The sequence below is a fragment of the Anarrhichthys ocellatus genome, unplaced genomic scaffold (assembly GCF_004355925.1).
Source record: "Anarrhichthys ocellatus isolate YVR2014 unplaced genomic scaffold, GSC_Weel_1.0 scaffold6, whole genome shotgun sequence".
In the NCBI taxonomy this organism is placed as follows: domain Eukaryota; kingdom Metazoa; phylum Chordata; class Actinopteri; order Perciformes; family Anarhichadidae; genus Anarrhichthys; species Anarrhichthys ocellatus.
The window spans coordinates 2,870,585-2,885,316 of NW_022280036.1; the positions used below are offsets into that span (position 1 = coordinate 2,870,585).

The window sequence follows — 14,732 nt, forward strand, 5'->3', positions numbered from 1 at the left end:
AGGTCAGACATGGAAAAACATCCTGTTCATGCACTGGTCAATGTTGAACTGTTATATTCTTTCATACTAGTGAAACTTACATATTTAAGTGTTTATTTGTACTTTGTCTATTTGCTTCTGTAGATTCCTCCTAAATTAACCAGATAATGACATTTTCAGTTTTTTTGGTACATTTCTGAAAACGTATTGTCTTAACGTAAGTAATGAACTGGGGAAGTTTCATGGTGAAATGTATTATTTAAATATTTTTATTCACCTTTAGTGTCTTCAAAATGTGTGTAATTTTACATTAAATATCTTTACAAGAGTTTTCTCTAAATTCATTATTTTTTTCAGATTCTAAGCCAGAAATCTCAACTTCAGCAGCACTTACATACACCACTTCCTTTCCGGTTTCATTCCTATCTGTATTCCGAAGGTTCTTACTGAAGGGTTGTTCATATATCATTCAAAGTTTTATTTTTTTTTAAATGGCAAAAAAGATTCAAGCCAGGTTCAAAATAAGATTTTTGAACCTGGCTTTATCCAACGATTTTTGTTCTAGAAATATCTGCAAAGTAGCACATGTTTAATATAATAATACAACATTTGCATATTTAAACATACATTTTCACAAAACTACTAATGGGAAAGTTTAATAGCAGTATCTATTATTTTATTTCTTTACCCTTTTCGCCTGTAGTGTCTCCACTGAAGATGGAAAACCTGAAAATGCTTTCGTCTTTGTTGAAAAAGCTAATTGATCCATTTCTACACAGCTGACTAAACCGCTCCTGATTTACATTCCACTTTTTTTTGTGACATTTCAAACGTTTGCCTGAATCTGTTGAAGTTTGCTCAGATGGTAATCTGCGAATTCTTGCTTTTTGTATATTTACCTTCAATCTTTAAACCGCCGCGTCGTTCCTGCACTAAAGATCACCTGTCAGTCACGGTGTGAGCGACGCCGTCCTGTTTTATTACGTTTTTTCTTCACGGCTTTCTGCAGGTGGCGCTCTTTTTCCGGTGATTCGTTAACGCTGCACGTTATTACTCGAAATGTCTGACTGGGTAGGAGGTACGGATCCAACAAATTCCCATGGCTACTCGTGGATGTGGGGAGGCAGCCAGGCGTGGAGGAGCTGGCTCAGTCCTACAACAACGGGAGGGGAGGGGTGAGGGGGCGCACAGATGTGGAGGGTCTGCAGGAGGGCCACCCCGATCTACCCCACCACTACTGTTTCAACAGAGCATCGAGAGTAGAACTCACTCACACACACACACACACACGCACAGCCACGACATTGCCTTAAGTCACAATCTAAATTGGCTCCCAAGGGCATACCGACTACCTTGTTCACCAAAGGCATTGTGTATGTTTTCTGAGTGCTTAGCATATGCTGCTGTAACCTGAGATCCCTCTCTCTCTCTCTCTCCCTTGCATGCACAATACACACATACACAAACACACTACGTTGCTAGAAGTTGCTCTGTTTTCTCCCTTTGCGCGTTTCCCATTGGGCCCTTAATTAAATTTAAAATAGTTCACGTCTACCTATCAAGCCGCCCACCCGAAACAAACCTCGACAGAGAAGCGAATAAAGTCAGGGTGATGGTGTGCTTGTGTGTGTGTGTTTGGATTGGGGCGGGGGGGGGGGGGGGGGGGGTTCTTCTCAGATCAAGTCGTCTGCTCTTTAAACCGCCATGTGCCTTTGTAACGACGATGCATGGAAGGTAAACACACTGATATTCATTGTCAAAAACAATAATCTCTCAAGTTGATTTTATTTTTTTTTTTCTGAACACGTTACAGGAGTATTTAAACACTTTCTAATTTACACTTAACACGATTGAAACTGAACATGGAGCCATGAAATAAAAAATAGCTTGCAAACTACATTCAGAAAGCCGATGAAGATGTGTGTATGGCTATCGCTCTGCCGGAGTGAGCGCTGCTGACACTTGATCGAACCTGCTAGGTCTACGATCTGATATCAAAAGCACACTGCCGAGTAATGAAAACAGCTAACATTTTAAGACAGTCTAACCTTTCCTGTGTTTACCTAATTAAAGAGCGTGTGCCTTGGTTGGTAGTGAAATACACATTTGGTGGGGGGGGGGGGGGGGGGACAATGTGTATAAAGCCGGCAGTGTTTAAGCAGGCGAACAGTAAAGTAATAGGCAAGAGCAGTGAAGTGTTGATTCTACAAAAGATGCGGGGGGGGTGGCGGAGTTGCACCTTAATGCACACACACACACACACACACACACACGCGCAAACACATACATCCCCTTCCCCTCAATACACTCCCACAACACGGCCGGCTGCCTGGCAGCCGAAGTTAACATTTTCAGAGAGAATATTCCTTGCCTCCAATAGTCCGATGTAATTCATTTTCCATCTCTGTTCATTAATCATTGTTAAAATTAGTGATCCATTTCTTCCACTCTGCCATCTGCACTCAGCTTCCTAACAAACATGACACCTCAGCGCATAATAAAAGCTGACAGCTACGAGGAGGCCCTTTCCAAATAGCTTTCTGCATATGTGCACCTCCACGACTTGATGCCGTTGTCAGACAAAAGTAGATTATTTAGACCGCTGGCTGGAGGGAGAGAGAGCGTGTGCGTGCGTTAACGCATGCAGGACATTCGTGTGCGTGCGGTTACGTGCGCTACATGTCGAAAAAGGGAGAAAAATCACACGCAAACAAATCCCAGAAGTCACAGTCACATGCGCTGGCACATACACAAAACAACAGATGTGCCTAATCTTGAATGGAATGTGCGAAAATCCCGATAAGGAAAATCTCCCTTGTACTCCTCAGCAGAGGGGTAAAGTGAGGAAAATGAAGAAAAAGACGGGGGGGGGCATGCAAAATATGAGCAATCAGGAAAGTCGAGAGAGTGGAAAGAAACATGGGGAGAGAGAGAGAGAGAGAGAGAGAGAGAGAGAGAGAGAGAGAGGCCGATAGAGTTCCAAGTGTCCTGTTTACCCCTTTGCTTTAATGTCAGCTGGAACACTGTTGTACTTTTCTTTTCATGTATTGTTTTGCATTTGATTCCAGCAGCTGCGGCGTTTGGAGTGTGTGTTTGTTGTGATGCAGTCTATCAGCTCTGCTACACCCTGATCTCGACTCGGCTATGCTAGGAGCTAATTGGGCTAAGAGGCAGAGACGGTGTGGGACTAGAAAGAGACAGTGAAAAAGGTCTCGGGTCACCCGGTGCCTCATAAAACACACCTGTGAAAAAAAAGAATACCTCGATGGAAAGCTATCCACCTCCCCGGACCCCCCTGCTCCTGCAGACACCCAGTATCCTGCACAGAGTCAGATTTAGGTGCTTAAAAAAGCAGCAGGCTTAATACACTGGAATGCCGGTGTATTTATTGCACGCGGACTCAGTTTAATGAAGCATAAAGCGAGCAGGCGCTCTAATATCTGTGAAACTCGCTGCACTTCTGCTGGGGTTGAAGAAGCGGAATAAACAGGGAGAAACCCAGGCTACGGGGGGGAATCCTTAACACTCCGTCTTTACTTACTGATGATCGAAAGTCTTATTCATTGAGTCATTTCTATTGTCGCGGAATGACTTTTAAAATCATGATAAACGTTTCAAAAAAATGAAACAAGAACGAATCTGAAGGCCACTTCCACCTTGTCTCTCATGCAGTGCTTACTCACACTACCTTCCCCTAGTCTCTAGTTACCCCCCCGCCACCACCACCACCACCAGCAGCAAACTGTCCCTTCTCACATCCACGCACATATGCACAATATCACAAAAAACGCACACACCCAAACGTTCCCATATACACACGCTTAAACCTCAACAATCCTATGCTGCTGCAGTCCTCTGATTCTCTTCCGTACACACACACACCTCGCCAGGGAGGGATCCTGACCGTGTGTGTGTGTGCCCGAGGCACAGCACATTAATCTATATAATGCCCTCAAAGAGAAGGCTTTTTCACACCGCTAACTGCCAAGGACTACGAGGGGCAGCGGCTGAGCCATGATTCAGCTGTTAGCCCAACTGGCATCCCCGCACGCGGGCGCACGCACCCCCCCAACACACCCCTCCAAACACACACACGAGCAATATGTCAGCAAGAACACACACACACATATACACCCATCTCTGGCAAGAAAGACAACACCGACACCTTTGCGCGCTCCCACGGGGAGACATTCATCAACGGCACGAGGCTGCGAATCGACCCTCGGTACTTTTTTTGGTAAAAGGACGAAACGTGTCAAAGTATTAAAATATTGGCGTTGAAGGCTTGCTCGGATTTATCCACTTCTTTACTTATTCCCTCGATTGCATAGTTCCTGCTTTGGCCAATTTAAGACCGCATTGTGTTTCAATGGAGATCTGGTAAAGCTGTGTGTGTGTATTGACGATTTTAGCAGTTTCATTTTTTATATCTACAATGATTTGGTAAAAAAAAGTCAGTTTCTGTTGCTCAATAGATCTGCTGTGGTATATAACCAGCAGCCCTGGTCAGCATTGATGTAGTGTTGCTTGTATGAGTTAAAGGTCATTGGTTTTGATTACATGTATAATAGTGTGTATAGTCGCTGCAAAAGTCAACACAGTCACCCACTGAATTAATGTAGAAATGGCCAAAGAAATTCAGAAAGCAGCACTACAGAAGAGGACCAGTTTACCCACGTTACCTTGCAGGATTTCTGGGCTCCACCGTCCTCATATTTCAGAGCGCGAACCTCCTGCCAGTGTGAGAAGTTGCCCAGTGCAAGATTTAATATTCATTTGTTGCGCGGAGGGCCACAAACCAGACAGCCCGGAGCGGTGATTGGAGGGCCAGTGCTCAGAGACAGACGGCGAGCAGAAGAGCAGCTAAATCATCTTGACATTCACCAAGAAGTAGCCACACAGAAAGCCACTGCTGCCGTTAGTCCTCCCATCGACTAATTTGGTTCTACTTAACCCCTAAACACCCCGCGCGCGCACACACACACACAGAAAGGGATGCAAGGCAAACAGAACACACGCGTGCACGCACACGCACGTTCTCGCAGTGACACATTTAATTCCAGGTTCTCGGCACATCTGAATTACAGCAGGCTGATGAGGGAGAGAGGGCCAGGCCCCTCCGGACTGATTAGCATCATTTAAGAAAGCCTTCCTTTTTTTTTTTTTTTTTTTCTGCCCGCTTCAGTGACCTCTCTCTCTCTCCCCCTCTCTCTATCGCTCTCTGCCACTCGCCGGGGGCGATCCACCCACCCTCCCAGCGTACAATATGGGTGGCATGCCCCCGCCAGCACAAGTCAATATGGAGTACACTCATTTACATCCAACACAGGAGAAGGACTCGAGTGCCCATGCCTCCGGGGTGATGCTATTGCTGCATATATGGCTTGTTAGCTTTACATTCTGTTTTTCTAAAAGTGCGGACAGAAGGACATCACTAACGCATATACGTCAGGGCGCCATATGATGCCGTTTTTTTTTAATTTCCTGCGTGTGTAAAGTAAATAAGACAGAGCCTGTTTTTTTTGCGCATTTTCCCCCCCCCCCCCCTTCTAAATTATATAAGCCTTGCACATGGCTTAAAATTTTGTAAAGCTTTTCTCAAAATCCTACTTATGGTTGCCATTCTGTGCCAAAAAGTTCATCTGGCCTGTAAATTTAAGCATGGATTACAAATATTCAAATCATGAGCTTACTGTTCAAATAAACATTTCCAACAGGGAGGGGAAAAGTTGCAAGGCATACACTTTCAGCATAATTCCTCCTCTGGCACCTCCCCTCCCCTCGCTCCTAATAAAACAACCACAAAAAAAAAGAAAAAGGGAAGAGAAAAGAAAGGGGTGGGAAATGGAGGGGGGGCAGACAAGAAATGCAAAAACAAAAGACAGAGTTAAAAGTTTCTTCAGTTACCGTGCGGCTGGATAAACAGTGTTGATGAAATATGTAATTAATGTAATTGTAACCACCTCTGCAATTACAGAGAGCCGGGTGGGCTCGGCTGTGGCCCCGGTGCACCCTGCCATAGGACAATAGGGCACCTTATTACAGTTTTAAAGCGAGGCTTAAGCTGGTCAGCTGCTCACCACATGGTAGAAATAATAAGGACTGAAGTCACAATCATTTCAGCCTTGGGTTAGCTTCGCTGATCACTGCACTTTATAACTGGACAATACAAATACCTAACAAAACTCCTGAGCCTCCAGGGATCTCTGGGCCTGATTATCTATGATATCCATACATATTGTATATATATATATATCAAATGTGTATCCTTCTCTTAAGTCAAAGTAGCAGTACTACACTGTTAAAATACTCCGTTACGAGTAACAGCCCTGCATGTTACGTCAAAAGTCTCAGTGAAACAGAAGATAAGAGTGTCTTTAGCTTCTGTACTGTGACGTATTCCCCAGTGAAAGAGGAATATTTGACAGGTGTACTGTTACAAGAGGGATTTAAATCAAATCCTTCACATTTGATTGGACCGCTAAAAAAGGGGGGGGCGGGCTTAGAATGAAGCCCGTTACGGAGCGACAGATGTCTGTGGCTTCACACACACACGTCCTCCCATGTCACTAAAAGTTTCAGATTGATTGATGGATGGATGTCATGATATTATTGGTTGGTACCAGATTACAAAAGCAAATACAAAGAGATAGATTTTTTGCATATATTGCTAAACAGGTGCGCAATATGAACGGGGGTGTGATCTCTACGGGTTAAAAGGGCATCTGTCTTTTTATCTCGAATTTTAAGTGTCAGAAGTCAATGTAGTCAAAGAGGAAAGATGCCTCCTGTGAATGTTACACCACCACATTATTATATTACTCGATCATCATCGCTTGTGCGTTCATGTTGAGAGTAGCATTCCACTGTAGCGGTCGGTCAAGAGGAGGCTTGACATATTGTTATTCTGCAACACTGATCACGTTTTCATGCAAAATTCGAATTTCGTCGCTAACCTGTGAAAACTACGCATCCCCAAAATGTCAACTTTTCTTGAGCCATGAACAAACAGGCCTGTCTTCAGCTTTCTGTCCAATAAGCTACTGGGTTTATCACTGACTTAAGGAGTAGGAGAAATCTCTCTGCTGACAAATAAATGTGCTGGAGTGAAATATTTCCCTCTGTAATGTTGTGGAGTTCAAGCCTAACGTGCCATGAAATGAAAATACTCAAAAAAAAACCTGAAAAAGCTTGAATCTGAAGTGAAGCGCTTGACCCGCTGTGCTACGTTGCGTTCCACCACCGGTTGTGTCTGTTATGACCTGATCCACAGCGCTTCCTCTTCTGTTCGAGCATGTTCTGTGTTCTCACTGTCCTGCTGTCACACTATGCAACCAAAGAGGGCTCAGAATAAAAACCGGTCCTGGTCCTGTAGAGGCGGCTCCACACGGCTGAGGAGAAATGTACTACAAACATGTTGTCACCTGGGTAAAGACGAGTCAGAATGTGGGTCAGGGTGCAGGCTGCCGCCCGGGCCCGTTCACTCTGACAGCCGGTGTTATCCCTGGGACCGAAATAGCCTCTTCTCCCGTTCCCGCCCCTGCCCGGCATTAAAGTCTTCCACATTTGCGAAAATTGCAAACAGATGCAACTCAAGTACCTGCAAATAATCTGCCAAGACCAATTTCAAAAGGGAGATTTCAGAATATGTGGGAGTCATTAGAGGGAGTATTATTTCAGCGATGAGCGCAAGAGGGCCAGCCGTGGATCACCCAACCAGATGGGTTCTGCTGCCTTTTATTCAGGAAGAAAGAAGCCGACGTGTTCTTCATCCCCCCCCTGCCCATTCCCCTCAAATGAAGATATATAACTTGTATGAAACAATTACGGCAGAATATTGGAGGTTTCAGAAGCAACCAAAGAATGTCAAATTTCCTTTCGAGTTTCTCAAAACAATCTTTTCATCTTCTTCCCAGCGAGGATTCTTTTGGATGGGGGGGGGTTTGGGATGTAAACGAGGATGCAGACACAGAGATCTGAGGCTTTTATTGTTTTGTATCGAGTGTTAAATATGAAAAAGAATTAAAAGGTAGACGCCTTTAAAAGGGGGCCCGTGGGGTATGTAAATGAAATATGTTTCAGAGACGTAATTTGCAACCGCTGCTGTTGTTATTTTCTCAGACGGTTATCTGAAGTTTCTTTTCTACTTATTTATTTTTTTCCGGTCGCATCAGTGCAGCTTTAAAGCGACTCACAACAAAGCGTTCGCCAATTAAAGGCGATTTTAACACCAAGAATTGCGGCAAACTTCATTAGAATCTCCAACCAGCCGCTGACAAAAAGCCTATCACGACCCATCTTTAAGCGTCGCTAATGAATAATGTATAATCAAAACACACTACTTTCTTACACAACATCTAGCAGCCCGTATGACAAATGAAATGTTTATATCAAATGGAATTTGATTAGGTGACTGGTTATTATTGCTAGTAGGGGAGCTGAACAACAATCCAAGGCACTTTAAAAAAAGAAATGATCAAAATCGCCAAGCCCTTGAAACAATACACATTCAATCAAATTCTTCATAATTGTAACAGTAGGAAGCATTTTAGGCATTCCACCCACAACAAACAGGCTTTGTTCTCCTGTTATGAGAGGCAGCGAGGGGACACAATCAAGTGCGTGAGAAAGCCAGGAACGCAGGATTTCAAGCAATTCCTCTCTCTCTCTCTCTCTCTCTCTCTCTCTCTCTCTCTCTCTCTCTCTATACCCCCCCATTCCCCTTTCTCTCTCCCTTTTTTTTTCAGGGTCGCCCATATTATTTGCTTCCTGTCTCATTGTAGCAGGCAAAAAAGAGAATTTGGTAATTGAGTGGTACAGAACATGTGCCCTCCCTGCTCGCAGATGACAGATGGATTATAAAAACTTCAAAGGCGAGCATTTGGAGCACCAGGGGAGAGATGCTAGGTATTTGAACTATCATTCTTTACCCAGGAGACAATGACTGCCTGACATGGTGCATACATCAAGGAATAGTGCAACGGCACAGACATAATCCGACGCGCGCACACACCCGTTCCTTTTACTTCTCCTCCGTCTTCTCTTCCTTCTCCCTCTCTCCCTCCCTTGTGCTATATATTTAACATCCTGTTCTGAGCAACTTTGCGCCAAGCTCGGGAACATAACAAGTCGGGAGGTGGGGGTGCTGAGAGGAGGAGGCACTGGTAGGGGGAAGTAATCTTATCTTTTTGCATTTTTTTTTTTCCTTTTCTTGACTTGTCACCTTTCGCAGCTCTGAGGGTTCAAACTGCGGTGTCTGCTTTTCCAACCGGTCGGTAAAATAATCAGAGTTTAGCTTTTGTGTGTTTTTAAATACAGCCAGATTAGCAGGCCTTGAGGAACAAACTGTAAGCACTACTGTACTGTAAGTAAGGAGGAGAATGGTGGGCGGCGACGCCTGTAATCATCTTATAAGCATGATTTATGAAAAGGGCCATCTGCTTTGCCTTACTTAAGCACGGAGACAACCTTTAATAATATAAGGACATGGGGAGAGGAGGGGACAGTGGGGGGGGAGAGAGAGATAGTGACACAGGCAAACACTGATTTCAACGCACTGATAACCCGAATACAAGCATCTTCTTCTACTTCTTACTTCTTCTGCTGGCCATTAGTTCAGACGGCAGCTAATCACCGTTGACCTCATCTGTCACACCATTTAACCCCGGCCCCTCCCCTTGACCCTGAAGGAATTAGCAGCCTCACTGTAACACACACACACACACACACACACACACCCACACACTCAAAATGCAACTCACAAACTAGCTTGCAGACGGATAAAAAAGTCTCACAACACTTTTCCACACAAGGATATTGCTACCTCAGGTTTCATGAACACTGAATATGATGCTGAGAGCAAAAAGAAAACAAAGAAAAGAATCCTAGAATATGATTCTTAGACGACTCCTTTGGTCTGTAAAATGTACAAAAATTGGAAAAAAAATAAAAAATGACCATCACAAGTTTCCAAAGTCTAGGTGGTCATATTCAACAGCTTGGTACGATTAATCATTGTAATTTAAAAAAAATTTTAATTGGATTACTCGACTAGTCATTTCAGCATTCGATCATTTAATTAGTTAATAATCTATTTTATTTTTGCTTTTTTTTTTGCGACCAACAGTTCCAAAACCAAATCACAATTATTAAAAAAATAGAAAATAAATGTATGAATAAATTATCACATTTAAGAAACTAAACCCAGCAACTTGAAAAAGAAAAAGCTTAATAGTGCCATATCAGCATTAGGTTTAGGTGAAATAAAACCTGTTGAATCGCTCAATTCTATCCTTCACATTCCAAGACAACCCATCACATTAAAAAAAGCAAGGAGCGAACCGAAACCAGCCAAGTGATATCATAACACATTTCACAAGAGAAGGACAAGAGCGTCTCAAAGCCACGGAGCCCTACTTGATTGGCATTCGTGCCCCAGCTGCTGCCCTTTGGCCTCGCTGGGACCTGGAAATGGCTCCCAGCGCGACCTTAAAGAGCGACGGCGGCGGCGCTGGGAGGAGGTGTGTGTGTGTGTGTGTGTGGAGGCGGGTATCATAATGAGGCCATACGGCATATGCTATTGTGTTACAAGCCACATACACACACAGCACCACATGTGCACGCAGACACTCGCACACACACCCCTCCCCGTGTGGTCACCTTTTCAGTGTCCATCAGGATTGTCGGCCTAATCCTCGTCGGATCATCTCATCAATGCCGAGGCTGTTTATGTGTAATGGATCCCATCTAACTCCCTTTCTCTCCAACCCCCAGAGCCCCCCTATCCCCCTCCTTGCTTCTCCTTCCCCCTCAACCATTCTCACTGTTCCTCAAAGGAGAACACCAACTTTTTCGATAAATTGTGCACTGTGTCAGAAGTGTCAAAAGGCAGCAGATTGATCTTTGTATTTTATGTTACGTGTGATGTCAGTGCTCTAAAAAGGATCTGTGCTCTAAATATGATCCAACATTTCATCCTCAGTACTAGCCAGTGTATATTCTGCAATATTTTTAATTCAAGACGGACTGAAAAATGTTCGTTAAAAAGTGCATCTTTAAAAAAATGTATTGGGTGGTAATGTGTTTTTAGTCCACTTGTAGAAGTCAAATTGATTTAAGTATGAATTGTAATTAAATTTGTAAAATGTATTAATACTGTATATCTTTCCTTATAGGCTTTAACCAAACACGTTGATATTGTTATTATTGTTTCTGTGGTATGTAAATGCCAACCCTACTTTCCGTACCCCTCCGTTTCAGGCAGAATTTAAAAATATTTTCTTGACAACCCCCGTCATGGAAAGTATATACTTGTTTGTCTTTCCAACCGCCTTATCCTTCCTCACTCTCCTCATCCTCCTCCTCCTCCTCGAAGCCTCGCAGCATGTGTAAGCAGGAGCGCACGTGCTCCCTTCGCCCTCATTACGAGCTAACTACGCTCTTTGATTAAAAGCGTGTACAGAGAGGAAGACAGAGAGAGAAAGAATGAGAAGAGAGGGAGAGCGAGAGAGAGGAAGAGGGGGGGAAGAGAGGAACAGGCCGAACCTCCATAATTAAGATCACTTCACAGATTACCTCCGGCAACAAAAGAGCGGCAAGCAGCCGCCCGCAGCCGCAGAAATTGGATGAAAAAAGGGGTGTTGAGGAGGCGACTGACCTCCGCCGCTCTCCGCTGAGTTCCGCGCGAACACGAGCCACGGCTGGATCAAATGCCCCCTTCCCAGCGGTAACTGAGACACACACAGAACCACACACACACACACACACACTGGCGCGCGACAAGTACCGGTACATACTGTTAAGAGATGGCAAGCTGAGGAAAAGCACACTTCGTGCAAGCGGAGCCAACGCCGCACACATGGAGGACTCAGCACCTGCAGGGCTTACATTTTATCACGGGCCGCATATCAAGAAACACACTCTCTTCCTGCTAAGTACACTGCCTGGAGAGGAGATCCTTCCACTGGTGGAGACCATCGCTCCCCTGAGCTGACTAAAGTCTGATTAAAACTCCTCCGTTTGACGCCGCATTCATGTCACTTTGAGAGAAGTAGGACGTGATCGCCGAGGTAGCGATCAGTTGCGGTGTATTTGAATTTTCGACGATAACGTTTGATTTTTGGTGCATTTGCTGGCATGTTTGAGTCTTGTGGGACGCGCCATTCGTAACGCTAAATAGGAGACAGTGGAGCTACAAAAATCCCCAAATGTCCTGTTTAAAATTACCATTAGGAGGTTGATGTGAATTTTTTTTCTGAATTCTCAAGCTAGTTTTTAACCAAACTTCTGATATGATGCAAACATGGAATTACACCCACGTATAGGATGCTCCACACTGACCGACCCATTACACCAACACTTAACTTATGTACGTCTACTTTTTCTGTGCTTTTTGCCTTCCCTACGTCAATTACCACATGCTCACACCTCCACGTTTTTCTGTTCACCTCGTCCTCCTCAGTCCACCTTGCTCCCACTACGCAAGCTAACCCTGATATCTAGCAAAAAGGTGGTGGTGGGGGGCATTTACTCTCATCATAGGGATCCAGCAAGAGCGCCTCAAAGCCCTCGGGGGCTGATCGGCAATCAGATAGATGGAGGTTATGAGGGAGACGGAGAGAGATAAACTCAACCTCAACTTCAGATGTGTGGAGCATGCCTCTACGAGTCCTAACCCCAAGCAGCTCTGGTGTTTGGGAGGATATGAGGCCGGAGTTGCTGGACTTCCTGTGACAGAGTAAGTTCTGGTCATGGGCAGGTTGAAGTGGGAAGGCCTCTTGGTCAAGTGTATAAGTAGCTATGCCGTTGCACAAAATCAGCTTAAGTTGGGTTGAAAGGATGACTCTGAATTATTAGAACCTGGATCTCATTTTTATAGCTTGGCCTTCGTTTCTAATGGTTATGATACGATTTCACTCAGCAGAGTCATTCCTGAGATCTAACGAATGTGGTGACATTGCAGCTAAACGTCAGTAATTAATAATTAAAAAGATTTTGTATGATACACCTAGTTTGTAGAGCTGAATACTGGACTCCAAGATGGTTCCCATACATTCAAATGGAAAATCTAAGACTTTGCACTGAGATGACGGCAACACATAAAAACAACTTTCTAGGCTCCGGGGAAATTTTGCTCTATACTACTATATACTACTATATTGAACCTTCATGATTTAACAAGGCTAAAAGTCAACAGCCTTGCTAGCAGGCTTTGAGCTAAATGCTAACATCGGCACGCTATGTCAATGTCCACCATCTTGGTTTAGTGTGTTAGCATGCTAACGTTCTGAACACATAGCACATCCGAGGATGGTGGAAATGTCAGTTGAAGTTGAAGGTATTTGGTCAGAAAGCATAGTATGGGCAAATTTAAATGTTGACCTAAAGATGGCGCTAGATGAAAACAAAGTTATTATAGTTCATGGAGAACAGGGATGTGTGCGCCAAATCTTATGGCTACTGTTCCTAAAGTTGTTGAGATATTTCACTCTAGACTAATGTTGTGGACCGGCAATAACATCCCCACAGCCATGCAGACATGTTGTCATTCCAAACTCGTCAAATACAGATGCTTGCTCAGTGGCCCTACGCTTTAAACTTTGACTTTCCACAGGTTTGGACGTGTCTGGGACATGCGCGTCAATATACGCTCGTTACATGAATACTGTCTTTTAAAAATAAACTTCCCTCTTCACAGGACGTTTGTTAAGTTAGGTAACAAAATCACTTTCAGGGTTAGGAAAAACGAGCGTGGTTGACTTCAACTTGTCTGACTGACGACTCAAGTGACTACCGAGCGCCTAACAAGTCATTTGACTAATGACTGACGTGACAAAAAGGGTTTTAATTAACGTTTATTTTCCGTTTCACCGGAATGCGAACAGCTGCCTCCTGGGTGAAAGTCCTGTGTTTGTTTGACCCATCCGCCACAGATCCCACCCACCCAAGGCGGGCTTTCTCGCTCTTTATACTACATCAGTTGCTCTCAGCATTTAATAATGATTGGAATGGGTTTACATTGGAGTTAGTCTAAAGCTGGTGCGTCATACAGACACTAATGGGTGCCGGGGTGCGTCGGTATCAGACACCGAGGAGCATTAGATGAGTTGGGAGTGAGACCAGGTTGGCCGTGTATGGTAATAATTGACTTTGTTTGCATGTGCGAGGTGTCCTGACAACATGTTTAAAAGATGTCTCTTTTATAACAGTGGTCTGTGGGGAAGTGGTTTTTGATCTACAAGGGATTTGTTTGTTGCGGTACAGTTTTTTTTGTTTTTGAGAGAATTTAGCAAGGCTGACTCGCCGCTCCACATACAGCGCAGTAGGTTGGTTGCCAAGTTGTCTCACTGCAAGTTTTGTTCTTTGTCCAACTTACTTTTTTACTACTAAACTTTTCCAAGACCTCAGCAATCTTTGATTTAGCGAGCACAGTGTCCTCATAACCTAAAGAAATGGCATGAACCTACGAAAATGAGGGCCAAGTTGTTGGAGAACTGAACAACCCTTTAAAAAAGGGCACTTCCCAGTTACCATTATAAACTGGAGCAGTTCAAACTGAGGGATAAACAAATTGCAAGTGTTGCTGTTCTTTCTTTAAAAGAGTTTCAAAGAGTAACGGAAGTTAGGAAATAGCGACCATTCAAAATGTGTGAGCGGACTCAAGCGTGTGAGCCTTCAAGTACACCATGGATACAAATGCCCCCCTTCCTTTCCCCTCCTCTCTCTCTCTCTCTCTCTCTCTCTCTCTCTCTCTC

General features: G+C 44.1%; 1 protein-coding gene across 1 annotated transcript in view; it reads right to left on the reverse strand.

The window, feature by feature from the left end:
* znf536 (zinc finger protein 536) overlaps positions 1 to 14,732 on the reverse strand; it is a 224,436-nt gene that overhangs the window by 199,533 nt on the left and 10,171 nt on the right.